At 40.0% G+C, this 15147-nt stretch overlaps 1 protein-coding gene across 3 annotated transcripts in view; it reads right to left on the bottom strand.

Annotated features, from left to right (window-relative positions):
- The window catches only part of LOC122807740 (laminin subunit beta-1-like), a 2263691-nt gene that overhangs the window by 1919970 nt on the left and 328574 nt on the right, over window positions 1-15147 (bottom strand). Inside the window, exon 2 of one of the 3 annotated variants that reach the window (XM_044078727.1) lies at window positions 2213-2335. The exons of the other annotated variants lie outside the window; for them this stretch is intronic. The gene's annotated coding sequence lies outside the window, so the exon portion shown is untranslated. The remainder of the gene's footprint in view (window positions 1-2212; window positions 2336-15147) is intronic. 3 annotated transcript variants of the gene reach the window in all.

Here is a 15147-nt window from a genome sequence, read left to right as displayed (position 1 = left end):
GAATAACCGCACATAACATACCCTCATCATATGTATCTAATATTTTAGAAAAAGGAAGGGAGTTATTCCATAATATAGCAACTCCCCTCTTTTTTTGTTGATGATGTGAGCTAGAGAATACTGTATACTTCTTGTTATTAAGTCTATCTATATCTTCCTTTAGTAAATGTGTTTCTTGTAGAAGAACAAGATTAGAATTAAACAGGTTCAGATATTTATATAGATTCTCTCTTTTGCAGCTGTTATTAAGACCATTGATGTTAATGGAAATACATTTTAATGCAGACATTTGTGGAAAGAATTCATATTACTAGTATTATATATTTGTAGATGACTAGAAGTAATCAAGTATTTATATGTCTTTACTGTAATTATATGAAACTTAGTCCAGTTGTGTTCCAAATTATATAAAATTAATATGTAAATCAAATAAATAAATGTTTCAGACACTAAACGATAGCTAATAGAAACTATATACAGGAAAAATAAATTTCAGTACACCTTCTCCCTCTTCATGGAGTTCAAAAAACTCCTCTACCACCCTCTCAACAACAGCATTTAAGTCCTCTCCACCATAATAAATGAATAGAACATTGGCTTCAGACAAAATATGGAATTTAAATACTGAATACCTTTTATGTAGTAATATAAAATAAAATCTAAAATCTTAACTATTGTTCAAATGTTATAATTTCTCATAAACTAGGTACATAAAATATTGTTGATTCAAAATACCTAGTAAATGTAAACAGAGTTTCCTAAAAATCAAGTTTTTAAATATAATTATAAAATATAAAAGGTCTCCATTGAAATAAAGTATGAGTGTTGAAAGATAAACAACACAGCAATAGTACTATTTAATAATGATTGAACTAAGATAATAAATGTTATGAAAAATTGTAAACTGACTAAGGGTGTAAGCTCTATTAAATTATCTGTTATGATAGTTGAATAGAGTAGTACAAGTTGAATAGGTCTTAATTCTCTCTAACTAATATTATACTAATATGTCACAATATAAAGTTCAGATGACCACTTTACTTATATAAATTAAATTCAATCCTGAAGATATAACTTATACAATCATGAACATAACAGAACTTGAAAATATGCATGCACTGTAATAATGTTAGCATTTAAATCAAACACTTCTTTAATATGTATAAAACTGGAATGAAATGAAATTAATAATTCCATGTTTGCCAATACAGTAACCATCTGCCTGAAAACAAATTATTAAAGAATGGCCAGCCTAATGTTTGTAGAAATTAAAGTGAATAATTAGGCATTTCTGCATCAAACCCCTCATCTCATATCCCAGAAGTCATACCACCCAACTAAATCTGACTCCAGCTTATTTATACTTTTAATCCCAAAAATCAGAACAATGAAGATAACAACAAACCATAAACAGGGGATATCTAATCATTACTGTAATAAATTCAGCAAGAATACAAACAATAGCAACAAGTATTAAGTTATAGCAATCCAGACATCCAAAAAAGAATCACTGAACTAAAAGTCTGTTACAATAGTAAGACAGAAATAAATCATTAGAAATAATACATAAACCTGAGCATTGTGCAGCACTATACTTATATAATGTATTGTTATTTATAAACAGGGAAGTAAGTAGGTGAGTACTGACTGGAGTTTTCCACTCCTTTTCCCAAACATTGTCTTCAGTAAATGTGTGAGATTGCTTCCTTATGGTAAAGAGAATGCTGAAACACACAATCTTGAAAGTCCCCTTGGGTCACTCAGTCAAAATAACATCAGAAATGTTTAGACCATTAGGTGTGTGCATGTTAGAAGAATTGTATGTGGTCCTGGGTCTTTGTTACCCACAGTTAGCAAGAGTCCATCCAAAGTCTGACAAAAATAATTTACTATCCCAGCAGCCCCTGTATTAGTTGTTTACCCACCTCCCAAAAGAACTAGAAATTATCTGTAATCTACTATCTAGAAAAAAACATGATACATCATAAAATCAGGTGTGGACAGAAGGTTGTATCAGTGTCACATGTATTAGATGGTATATGAGAGTTTTACCTTAGTTATCTAAAGAAACTTACAAGAAAGCATGCTCTACTCTTAGCTGTATGATAAAGTACAAAAAAGCAGATCATCCCTTCTAGTTGATCTTGTAAGATACTGGATTGTTAATAAAACAACACTGAACTTAATTTGGTTTACAGTTGTAAATACTGACCAGACAAGGATGTGATTTGGACTCATCTAACTTGTCTCTGTGACCACACAACTGGTGCAATGCTACGATCTTGAAAGATAGCTGTGTGCCCCGTTCACAACACCTAGAGCAGACGTCAAACTCCTAAGGGGAAATAGAGGCATCAACTCAGAACACAATTAAGAGAATACCAATCAAACCATCAATACCAAAAAATGTCCACTAATATATGAAGAAAAGTCTCATTTTGCCTTTGAAGCAGTGCAGGGGACAACATTATATCTACAGACAGAACGTTTATTTTGGCACGACAGTGAAATCCGATCCCTTGAGCAAGCTGTGGGTATTGCTTGCTCTGTGAATTCTCATGTATTTCCAAAAAGGTAATAATATTAGCACTGCCCCTCACTCTCACAGACAATCGAGTATGCATGAGTGAAATGTAAAAATGTGGTTTAGTGGTAGAATTCTTGCCTACCATGTGGGAGACCTGGGTTTGATTCCTGACCAATGGCAAGATCAAAAGTGTATTTAAAGTTGGAATTTTAGAGTGGGGTGGCCTAGTGGGCAAATGCACTGTGCTATAGCTGACAGGGTCCTGGGTTTGAAACTTGGTAGGGGCTTAATATATACAAATAGCAATAAACATAGTACTGTCTGCTCCACAAATATACAAAGTTTGGGAGGGTGGCCAAATGGTTAAGGTATTTGCCTTGCAAGCACAAGGTGCAGAGTTTGAGTCTCACAAGGGATAATTGGCTAGGCTTAAAATGGCTCGCAAGGGCAGCTGGCTTAGTACCAATCTATGAACCTATGAACCTAGTTCGCAGCAGTCTAGGCTTCCTTTTAGGGGTTGGGAGAGTGGCCTAATGGTTAAGGTGTCTGCCTTACAAACACAAGAGGTGCAGGGTTTGAGTCTCACAAGGGATAATTGGCTAGGCTTAAAATGGCTCGCAAGAGCAGTTTGTTTAGTACTAATCTATCAACCTATGATCCTATGAACCTAATATAAGGGGTGGGGTGGCTAGCATCAGTGAGTCACAAGCACCATTTTAAAATATAATGAAAACCTTTAACTGAGCGATTGCCTGGATTAAGTCAAGCTGGTGAATATACTCAGTAAATAATCACTTTCTTTTAAAACTGCTCATTCTTTTACTAAATATTCTAAACTTCATAAAGGAACACTGTTTCAAATGTGTCGCTACATATTTAGGCACCTGAAGACTGAAGTTCGTGTTTTAAAATGTAGTCACCAAAGTGAGCGTTTTAACATTCTAACAGCTTCCTGCTCTAAACAGGTCAAAGTTCGTAACTGTCTTGATAGCTCTACAGCTTTGCAATCATTATGAATGATGAGCTTTCAAATCAAAAGGGCTCGAGACTTCATTCCGTAGTTCTGGTGAAGCTTAACTGTTTTAGCAGGAACCCTCTATAGTATGGCAGCACGGATCCTATCCCATAAGTGAACAGCTATCAAAAAAAGTCACAAAAGCTTCCCCACAAACTGCAACACTGTTAACAGCAGTGAAATTCAGACGCTTAAATCCTGAGAACCCTACAACCATCTGTACAGCAACAAAGCACCCTGAAACCATAACATAAGCCAGTCATTCAAGAAAAAAAAATATAAATAAACAGTAAAACAAAATATAAAGAAGCACACATAAAGCATCTCAAGTGCTCAGTATCAGCAAGTGTTAACCAACTGATACAAAGTTATCCTAAACACAAACAGACAAAATTACCATTAATCCCCCAATCTATAAGCACACATTAGTTTTAAACTGTACCTTATTATCAAGAGTTCGGAAAAAGTTGAATTAACTTACTTTTGAAATGAGAGATTTCCTTACCACCTGAAATAAATATAATAAGTATTTCAAAGCATATGAAGAAAATAAAACATCTAACTGAATGTCATTGTAATAATAAAGTAAACAGTCATTTATCTTTCAACCTTTTCTTCTCTGAAGATTTCCAAGATCCATTCTCCGCAATTCTTTTTAATGAAGGGCTTGTCCATTCCATTTCCTCTATTTTATCTATTAATTTTTTTTGTTTTTATAAAAGAAAGAGCAGAGTGAAGGTCATCAAAGGTTTTAATTCCATCTGTAAGAAATAATTTCAGTCTGGCTTGAAACAGGAGATGCACTTTTATCTGGTTCTTTTTCAGTTTTTTTATAAGAGGTTGAAAGAGCTTTCTTTTGGAAATAACTGCAGAAGAATAGCCATTGTCAAAGCACACAGTACTGTCATTTATTTTTATAGGAGATTTGGACAATGCAGTTTTCAGCACTAGTTCTTTATCTTATGTTGAAATTAATTTCACTATAACAGATCTGGGAACATTTTTATTTGGAGACAAGACAATGGATCTGTGTGCCCTTTCAATCCCACATGAAAGGGCTTCTGGAAGATTCAAAACATGTCAGAAATTTGGGATTTCTGAAGCTACAGTTCTTTATGAATTAAGTCCATCTGCTTTGAACATTTCTGTTCAAAAACATGTATTTTTGTGTCCATCTTGTCTAATTTTAAAGACATCTCTTGTAGAGTAGAAGACAAAGATAAAAGCTCTTTCTTAAGAGAAGATTCTGAAGAATTGCTCTTAGTGTGACTCATCTCTCAGTCAAAGGAGTTGTAGATATTTGTCTGAAAATTTTGACAGGAAAAATTTAGAAAAAGATTATAATTTTTCAATACAATCCACAAATAGGTTGATAGGAGTTAAAATATGTCAAAATAAGTCCACACTGAGCAGAGTGGAGGAGGGGCATTGACTACAACTTTGATCTGAGATATATAAGTATCCTGTTTTTTGGCTTATTTATACTGATTATTGTTTCTAGCAATTCATATATAGCGCTTTTTATTGCCTGCTGCATAGTTTTTATTGCATTTTATTGCTATTAACTAATCTGCATGGGTAACTGATTTGTTTGCCGTCAAAAGCATTATGTAGAGTCTCTTTGCTCCTTTATCTGTTTAAAAACTTTCATTTTGTGGCTTTCTGTAGTGTTTGCTGTCCAAAGAGTGTAGGCTAATAGCTTTAGTATTGTCCTAGTTCAGATTTGTGTTAATTGGCTGCTGGCTAGTGGGGGCTGGTTCTTTTGTGTTTTTTTTTTTAAAGTTGTCTAAGGTTGTTTCTTCTGGTATTTAAGCCCTAACTTTGAGAGGATTTCTGTCTATACACACTGAGCAGAGTGGAGGAGGGGTGTTGACTACAACTTTGATCTGAGATATATAAGTATCCTGTTTATGGCTTATTTATACGGATTATTGTTTCTAGCAATTCATATATAGCACTTTTTATTGCCTGCTGCATAGGTTTTACTGTATTTTATTGCTATTAACTAATCTGTACGAGTAACTGATTTGTTTGCAGTTAAAAGCATTCTGAAGAGTCTCTTTGCTCATTTATCTGTTTAAAAACTTTCATTTTGTGGCTTCCTGTAGTGTTTGCTGTCTAAAGGGTGTAGGCTAATAGCTTTAGTATCCCCACCCTCCCTCTCTGTTGGTGTCTTGTTGTTATACTTGATGGCTTTGCAGTTGCCTGTTCCTATTGTAAATTTGATCTGGGACACTCCTCCCAGTCTAGTGTCATTAACTCATTCTACCTAATACAGAGAGAACATCTGAGAAGGCCTTCTGTTCCTCCTTTATCCCTTTCAAAAAAATTGCCTGAATCTCCTTGTGTTCTGACTGTGCTTCTCAAACATTTTGGAAATATAGAGTAAATTTTAGAGCATTTATTATAACTGTATTTGCCTTAATATTGCTACAACTCAAGTGCTCTAGGTTGCACTGCATCTGAATTGTTTGTGTGTTTTAGCTGCTTTTCTGTATATATAGACTTCTCTGTAAATGTAGACTAGCTACTTATTCTGCTGTATTACTGCCTCTTAAATCGTTTTTCAGTTGTGCACTTGCCTTGCCTCATTTAAAAAGTTTTAAATTGCTAATTTTGTAGAGTTTTAATTGCATTTACTGTGTAGGACTACACACTCAAGTGTGTTAGCCTTTTCTGTGTTTATTTACTGTATTATTGCATTGCTTAGCCTGTTTTAACAAAAAAATGCTATCTTGTTTGCTCGTTTCCCACCTTTCCTAGTCAGTCCAGATCCCAGGCTTTGCTTGTCTCAGGACTTTATTTTCTGTGTTCATAGCTATACAGATCTTGTTGTGGTACAGGGAAGTCCTACTGCTTACCAGTGGGAGTGGTGAGCATTGTACTGCCTATCTAACACTAGAGGAGTGGTTTCCAGCTCTGAAATTGTAATTGTATTAGCTTTTTGGGCTGATTTCTATCCCTTTCAACTTTCTGGCTTAAAAATGCGTGAGTTTGCACATTTTTCACATCGTGCAGCACTGCGAGGCTACAGTTAAACTATTCCAGGTGCCAGAAAGTCTGCTCTTCAAAATTTCCCTTAGAATTAGCTGGTTTCTCAGTAGTAGCATTAAAATCTGAACCCCTGTGACTAGCACTTGCTCTAGAACCTGCTGGAAAGCACTAGAAAACCTGAAACTGATACAAGCACTCAACTCTCTTTGTCAATAAGGAGAAATTAACTGTAGGCACTAAACAACCTATAATTGCAAAGTACCTTGCAAAGGTAAGGGAAAACAGCTCTTATACTTTACAAAAAAAGCACCTAAACAGGCATGCCCAAGGGTCAGCTTCTGGTGATTTCTCCTGTCCATCTGGTGAATCTGGGCATTCTGGGGCAATGCGGCGACTGCCTCATGTACACAGACAACCCTCTCCTCCTACCACCCAACACTACAACCTGCAAGAGATGCACTTACATAGCCAAACTGGAAGCAAAGCTCTCTCCGGTCAAGATTGTGCTAGACAGTCAAGAGGAGAAGGCTAACAACTGCACTACACCTCAAGCAACTCATAGCCCTTCAAAACCCACACCATCAACACCCACCCATTGCAACACTAAACCCACATATGCGGAGGCCCTTAACATTAACCTGCCCAAGCAACAAGGACCTCCAAAGATGAAACGCAAACAAACACCAGTCACAACCAAAGTGACACACAGCTCACAACAATAGTGTGCCACCCAACAACAGCCCCTAAGGCAAGACAATGTACCTAACACTTTAGTCATACGTGACTCTATAGTCAGGCATACTGATGTCCCACTCACCATGCTGAACAAGGAGAAAATTACAGTCAGATACCTGTCGGATGCCAGGATCCACCACATAACTCATGCACTCAAGTCACTCCACAAGTACAAATATGACTCTGTCATTGTCCATGCTGGAGTGAATGACTTGAGACGTACCTCCCTGGACTACATGAAAAGAGACATGGAAGAGCTCTCGGATCATGTGGCCCAGGCAGGTATGACCCTAGCCCTGAGTAGCATCCTGCCTTCACCCAGAATGATACCACAGTATAAGGAGAAAATGACTGACTTCAACAATTGGCTAAGCTTCTGGTGTCATTCAAAGGGCATCCAATATCTGTCTGCCTAGGAAGACATGATCGACAAACCACGATGCTTTGCCAGAGATGGTCTGCACCTGTCACCTCTGGGATTCAAGTTACTGGCTAAAGCTCTTGCCACCCCTATAGTGCCTTTTTTAGGCAAGGTTCAAAGGACAAAACCACCTCCGTAACAGATACAAGCATGCAAAATCTGAAGGTAATGCTACTCAATGCTAGAAGTCTAAACCTCAAAATGCACTCTCTCGAGGCACTCCTAAAAATGGAGAACACTGATATCTGTGCAGTAACTGAGACTTGGTTCAAGGCTCCAGAGAGCACCCCTGCAATACCAGGCTGCAACTCTTACCACACTTTTCGGCCACAAAACACAGACTGTAACACTAAAGGTGGAGGAGTGTCCATATTCACCAAGGATATTCACACCTGTAGGCTAGTTGCCCAACACAATGCATCTGAAATTTTCCAGGTGCAACTAACACTAGGTAAGACTGCAATCCAAATTGTAGCTTGCTACAGATCCCCCACTATGCCCCAAGATTCTCACTACACCTTTCTAAACATACTGGAAAATATTAAGATACAACCAAACACCCTAATACTGGGTGATTTCAACTACCCTGCCATTAACTGGGAAAACTGCTCGGGTACCAACGCCTTTTCCCAACGGTTCTTGGAATTCATAAATCCCAACGCCCTGGATCAACTAATCCATTGTCCAATATCCTAGAACTGATAATTGACAACATAGGAGATAGATGTTCCACACCAGTGATCACCCCCTCATTGGTCAGGTCTGACCATAAGCAAATCACCCTTGACATCCACATCCCACCCCCACCCCCAGTAAGGAAACCTCCTTAAAAAACTTCTCCATAGCCAACTTCATGCTACTGAAGTCAGAAGTGACAAACTTCATGATACCCATGCAGACGGGATCTGAAAGTTCGACTGCAGAATCTTACACTAAGGCACTGTATGAGCACATCCACTTGTGCATGAATCATGCCATCCCAAAAAGAAACAAGATGCTCTCCTCCAAAAAAAGGAAGCCAATCTGGTGGTCCCCTGCTATAAACAAACTATACAACAGAAGGAAGAAACTCTTGCAGAAAAGAGGAAAATCCCAGGATGCAATAAACTCCCTCACCAGCCTCAGTAAGAAGCTGAGATCCCTCATAAAATCCTCAAAAGCTAGTTACGAAAATAAAATTGCCAAAGATTCCAAAGACAACCACAAGGCATTCTATAGTTATGTCAAGAATCTAAATGGCAATGCTCAGATCTGCTCTGAGCTTCAACAGAATGGCTTTAATTTACTGATCCCAAGGATATTGCCAATATCCTGGCAGATCAATTTAGTGCCAATTTCACCCCTCTCTCACCCCCTAAAGGACCCATCTCAATATCAAAAGATTACCAAATTCAGGTAATCATGGCCACACAGGAAGAAACCGCACTCTCCAAAGCTAAGAATGCAGCATCCATGGGACCAGATGACATCCCAGGCTGTGTACTACATGAACTACAAAATGAACTGGCATCTCACCTAAGTGTCATGTTTAGTCATAGCCTCACCTCAGGCTTCATGCCCACTGAGTGGCACACAGCTACAGTTATCCCACTCCACAAGGGGGGATCCACCTTGGATCCCGGGAACTACTGTCCCATCAGTCTGATGAGCCTGTTCTGCAAGGGCATGGAACACATTATCATGGAAATTATAAACAAAAACATTGGCAACCTTCAAACACTGGACCCCACTCAGTTTGGGTTTGTGAAGGGCAGATCGTGTCTCCTGAACCTGATTGACTTCTTTGAATCAGTCTCCAGAGCTGTGGACAAGGGTAAGGCAGTCCACACAGTCTATCTGGACCTCACCAAGGCCTTCAACACCATCCCCCACTCTGTAATCATAGATAAACTTACTAAGCTGGGCATAAATCCCTACATCACTCTATGGGTTGCCAACTGGCTTACTGACAGAACCCAGACTGTAAAAGTAGCCGACTCCAAATCCAGCTCCAGACAAGTGACAAGTGGAGTACCTCAGGGTTCAGTCCTGGGACCACTCTTGTTTGGCATCTAATTCTCTGAAGTACAGGCCAACACTAAGGGACTCTGGCTAACAAAGTTCGCAGATGACTGCAAACTGGGAGTCATTATTGAATCCCCGAATGATGTGGATATTCTACAAAAGGGCCTTGCAGAAACAGATGCATGGTGCCAGAGCCATGGGCTCAAGCTTAATGCCAAGAAATGTATAGTTATCCCCTTTGGAAAAAAATATGTACCCATGAATTACCACATAAGTGGCAGTATACTAAACATTAAAATTGTGATAAGAGACTTAGGGACACAGGTGGACAGTGATCTCACTTTCCATAACCACATTGCCACAACATTCAGGATATCCTTCTATGTGGCAAACCTCATTACTAAGGGCTTTCCAGAAAAAAGGAGGTCATTGTCCCACTGTACTCATCCCTCATTAGACCCATTATAGAGTATAATGCCGTTTGGTATGTACCTCACAAGACATCTGCAACAGCTGGAAAGGCCACAGAAATACCTCACTAAAAGAATCACAGGCCTAAAGCAGATGCCATATGCTGACCGTCTAAAAAAACTCAAGCTATACTCTGTGGCATATTGTCTACTCAAAGGCAATCTCTGCTTAACATACAAGGCCATGTCAAACCCTGAGCTGTTGGACATTCTCCACTTAAAGAAATCCCAATCCCTCAGAGCCACACCCTCCAGGGATCTAAACCGTCATCACAATGAACAAAACATGCTGAAGGGATAGGGTCCTGACCCAGAGACTCCCCATACTCTGGAATAGACTGCCCATACATGTCAAGCAGAGCACCTCCTTGGTCCTCTTCAAAAGGAACATTGATGATTGCATGGGGGATAGGAAATTCACCCCAGGGATCATGTCAGTCGTCCTGCTAGACAGGGGTCCAGAGAAGTAAATATTGTGGGAAGAAATATCCAGGAATTGTTATGGCTAGGCTTGTATAGGCCCTAGGGCCGATAGCCTAGTACCAACCTATGAACCTATGAAGTTTAATTCCTGTCAAGAATATAAAAAACTGGCAGAGCTGGAAAAAAATGCTGGTAGTAAGTGCCCATCTTGGCCACGCCCCAATCCATGCTCACTCTCACTCAAAACAGTAACACAGAGAATGTTGTCAACTCACCCACCACTAAATATGCTCATAGTACCACTACTCATACACATACCACTACTCACACACATAGTACACATCAAACACGCAAATCCACATATGCAGAGGTTCTCTGAAAAAACTTACCAAAAACACTAGAGACAGCCAAAACACAAAGACTGCTACAACTAACACAGTCCCCACAGCACCCATGACACATAGCAACACCAGTATCTCACCCACCAAGCCTTGTCATTGGAGACTCAGCAGTGAGACACATGGATGCCCCTATCACCAGGTCGGACAAGGAGAAGTCACTGTCAGCTGCCTGTCCGGTGCCAGGATTCATCAGATCATGCACGCACTCAGCTCTCTCAGCAACAAATACATTTATGATGCTGTCATACTTCATGTTGGTGTCAATGCCCTGAGATGTACCTCACTAGACTATATGAAGAGAGACATGGTTGAGCTCTCTGAGTATGTGTCCCCAGGCAAGTATTTCCCTAGCCTTGAGCAGCATACTAACCTCACCTAGAATGATGTCATAGTATAAAAATTATAGCTAAACTCAATAAACTAGGCATAAATCCCTACATCACAAGATGGGTTGCCAACTGGCTCACTGACAGAACCCACACTGTAAAAGTTGCAGACTCCAAATCTGACCTCAAACCAGTGACAAGTGGAGTACCACAGGGTTCCATCCTGGGACCACTCCTGTTTGGTATCTACTTCTCTGAAGTACAGGCTAACACAGAAGGCCTCTGGCTAATGAAGTTCGCAGATGACTGCAAACTAGGAGCCATAGTCAAGTCCCCAAATGATGTGAACATCCTACAGAAGGGCCTCTCTGAGACAGATGCCTGGTGTCAGAGCCATGGCTTCAAGCTCAATGTCAAAAAGTGCAGTGTCATCCCCTTTGTTAAAAACTCTGTACCTATGAACTACCACATAGGCAGCAATCTACTTAACACCGAATGCGTGATAAGAAACCTTGGGACCCGGGTGGACAGTAGTCTCTCCTTTGATAGTGACATCGCCACAGTAGTCAGGAAGTCCTTCTATATGGCACATCTCATCATAAAAGGGTTCTCATCCAGGAAAAAAGAGGTCATCGTTCCCCTCTACTCGATACTCATTAGACCCATTATAGAGTACAACGCCCCTTTTGGAATGTACCTCACAAGACATCTGCAGCAGCTGGAAAGGCCATAGAAGTACCTCACAAAGAGGATTACTGGACTCAAACAAATGCCCTACACTGACCATCTCAAAAAACTCCAGCTTTACTCCGTAGCATATTGCCTACTCCAAGGTGATCTCTGCCTAACATATAAAGCTGTGTCAAACCCAGAGCTGTTGGACATGCTACACCTAAAGAAATCCCAATCCCTCTGAGCTACACGCTCTAGGGACCTAAACCTTGTCACCACAATAAACAGGACATGCTGGAGGGATAGATTCCTATCCCAGAGACTTCCCATACTCTGGAACAGGCTACCCATCTATGTCAAGCAAAGTTCTTCATTAGCACTCTTGATGAGTGGATGGGAAATAGGAAATACACCCCGGGGATCACTTCTGTGTCTCTGCTCGACAGTGGCACAGGAAAATAACTTTCTTGGGTGGCATAAGCCAGGGAACTTTGTTGGCTAGGCTTATGTAGGCCCTTGGGTCGATAGCCTAGTACCTACCTATGAACCTATGAACCTATAAACAAAAAATGATTGATTTTAATAATTGGTTTAGTTTTTGGTGTCATTCAAAGGGGATCCAGTTCCTGTCAGCCTGGGAAGCCATAGTCAACATACCTCACTGTTTTGGCAGAGACAGTCTGCACCTTGCACCTCTAGGCTTTTGGCTGTTGACTAAGGCTATTGCCTCTCCCATAGTGCCTTTTTTAGGCAAGGTCTCGAAAACAACATTACCAATGTGAAGTTAACCAATCAGAACAAAATAATTGTAATTCTGCTAAATGCTATGAGTTAAAACAGAAATTGCACTCCTGAAAGCACTTCTGTCACTAGAAGATGTAGAGTTCTGTGCAGTCACAGAAACCTGGTTCAAAGCCTCAGACAGTACCTCAGCCTTGCATGACTACAATGCCTTCCACACCTTTAGACTGCAAAATGAATGTGTGAAAACCAGTTGAAGCAATGTTTCAATCTATATTAGAGATAAATTTACCTCCCATCTAGTTAGACTGGACAACTCCATGGAGTTACTCCAGGTCCAAGTTATGGTGGGTAAGACCTCCATTCAAGTCATTGCCAGTTATAGACCCACCACTATTGGTCACAATGCCTATAAACCCTACTTGAGCAAACTGGACCCTATCTAAATTTTACTGAACAAACTGGTCATGGAGGATTTCGGTTATCCCACCATCAATTGGGAAACCTATGCTAGCACAAAAGTTCCTTGACTTTGTTAATTCAAATGCCCTGGAACAAATTGTCCATACTCAGACAAGGGGAACAAGCATTCTGGATCAGTTCCTCACCAATATGTCAAACAGATGAACTGCTCAACTGTTGGACCTTCATTAGTTAAAACTGACCACAAATCAGTCATCTTCAAGCTAGCACTAACACCAGAACTCACATAGGGTGAAATTAGACTAAAATACTTCAGCAAGGCAAACTATACCCTCCTAGGTGAGGGTGTAAATGCATTCTAAGCCCCATCCCAAGCTGGAAGTGGTAACTACACAGAAGCTTACACTAAATCCCTGTACAATCACTTACATAAGTGTATAAACTCGGCTATACCAGAAAGAATCAAAGCCAGAGCCCCAAGTAAAAACAAGCTGGCATGGTGGACATCCAGCATCAACAAACTTTACAATAAATGCAAAAAATTGCTGTCTAAGAAAACAAAAGCAAAGCCCCAGCAACAGAAAAGCACCCACCTCAGCGTCAACAGGCAACTAAGACAACTTGTCAAATCCTCCAAGGGCTCCTTTGAGAGAAACTTAGCTTATATAGCCAAGGATAACCATAAGGCCTTTTACAGCTATGTACGTAGCCTAAAGGGTGGGACCCAAGCATGTACAGAACTAGTGGCCAATGGTATCACACACACTGACCCCACAGAGATAGCAAACCTGCTAGCGGATAGGTTTGGCAAATATTTCACTCCATTATCCCCTCCTAACTTACAACAAACCTTCCCTCAAACTCCAACCCTCACCCTACATATCTGAAGAGCAGGTTCTCAAAGCCTTGTCCAAGGCAAAAAACACAGCCTCTCTGAGACCAGATGACATCCCAGGCTGTCTTCTAAACAGGCTAAAACATGAACTAGCATCACCACGAAGTACTCTTTTCAGTCATAGCCTAACCACAGGCTTTGTTCCTGTGGAATGCAGAACAGCAACAGTTATTACCCCCCACAAAGGTGACCTAGTAACAGACCCAGGGAATTATAGACCCATAAACCTGACCAGCCTCATCTGTAAGGCCATGGAACATATCATTATGGACCTCATAAATAAAGACATAGGGGACTTCCAAACCCTGGATCCTACCCAATTTGGCTTTGTGAAGGGTAGATATTGCCTGTTAAATCCAGTGGATTTCTTTGAAAATGTAACCAAGGCCATTGACAAGGGCAAATCTATGCACACAGCATACCTCAACCTGGCAAAGGCTTTCAACACAATCTACAACCAAAACAAAAAGAGAACCAGTGCCAAAAATAAACTATTAAAACACCAAAAGGCATTGCAAGAATGGTCCCAACAATAACGAGCTGGGCCACGGCAAGTTATGAGGCTTTATTCCAAAACACAGAGCTCCGCAATACACAACACATTAACGCCTTAACGGATCACCGGCATTTTTATCCTAAAAGACTTCTTCAGATTTACAATATAGTTAAACAAGCTGAACTTTTATCCCAAAACCTCAGTTCCTACCCATCAATACAGTTCTGTCTCCTATTAAACAATCAGTTTGTTGGGACCTTTCTTGCAGTGACTTTTGGTCTTTCAACACAATCTGACATTCAAGCGTTACAGATAAACTTAGCAAACTGAATGTAAACCCCTTCATTATAAGATGGGTTGTCAACTGGCTTACAAACCAGACACACATTATCAAAGTGGTGACAGCACATCAACTAGCAGACCTGTAACCAGTGGGGTGCCACAGGGGTCAGTGCTGGACCCCCTACTGCTTGGTATATATTTCTCAGAAGTTCAGGTCAAAAATAAGGCATTGTGGCTGACCAAGTTTGCAGACGACTGCAAACTAGGTGCAATCACTAAATCCCCAAATAATGTCAGTACACTCCAAGATGGTCTCATGCAG

The sequence above is a fragment of the Protopterus annectens genome, chromosome 7.part1 (genome assembly GCF_019279795.1).
Source record: "Protopterus annectens isolate FY-2018-M chromosome 7.part1, PAN1.0, whole genome shotgun sequence".
NCBI classification, from domain to species: Eukaryota; Metazoa; Chordata; order Ceratodontiformes; family Protopteridae; genus Protopterus; species Protopterus annectens.
This window is presented reverse-complemented; position numbering and strand designations above follow the sequence as displayed.